This window comes from Photinus pyralis, unplaced genomic scaffold (genome assembly GCF_008802855.1).
Source record: "Photinus pyralis isolate 1611_PpyrPB1 unplaced genomic scaffold, Ppyr1.3 Ppyr1.4_LG7, whole genome shotgun sequence".
NCBI lineage: Eukaryota > Metazoa > Arthropoda > Insecta > Coleoptera > Lampyridae > Photinus > Photinus pyralis.
In genome coordinates, this window is record NW_022170738.1 from 38325350 (window position 1) to 38326021 (window position 672).

Below are 672 nucleotides of genomic sequence, written 5' to 3' on the forward strand. Positions count from 1 at the left end.
GGTCACTAGTTGATGTAGATGGCTCACATTCTTTAGAAGTTACATCAACGGCAGCTACCATCACAGTATTGAACCTTGATTCACCACTTGTATTAGCATTTACTATATTTACAAAATCTGTGCTAGCTCAAGAAAACCATATTAAAATAATACTGATTTTATGGTTCTTTCAGTTGAAGTAATAGGGAACTTGAGGAATGTTTTATACGGATTGCATTTTTTAAAACTAAAGCTCCCCAAGGCCAGGGGTCCACCTGATCGGCCCGACCAAAATCGAACCAATGTTAAGTAAAGCGTGTTTACTGACATGATTTCTGTCGGCACAGTGTTTACAATCTACCGATGCAAGTTGTGCCTCAATATCACATGCACGATCTTTATCATTAGTTTCAACAGACCATTTGGAATGAGCTTATCACAAACGTAAACCCAAAATATGGTGGACATCTATAATCAATATATAGACGTCTATACTTATATTGTAATTCCTTTTAGACAATGAATAAACCATACCTTTTAGATAATTCAACAACTTCCACCCTCGCTTCTCAAGTAACAAGTAAGCACCAGAATCAAGTTAGCATTTGTTGTCAAAAACTTGTGTGACAATTTGCTGAAACGGTTTTATTACCTCTTGGAACAAAAAATTTAGTTCTAAAGATATTTTTTAAC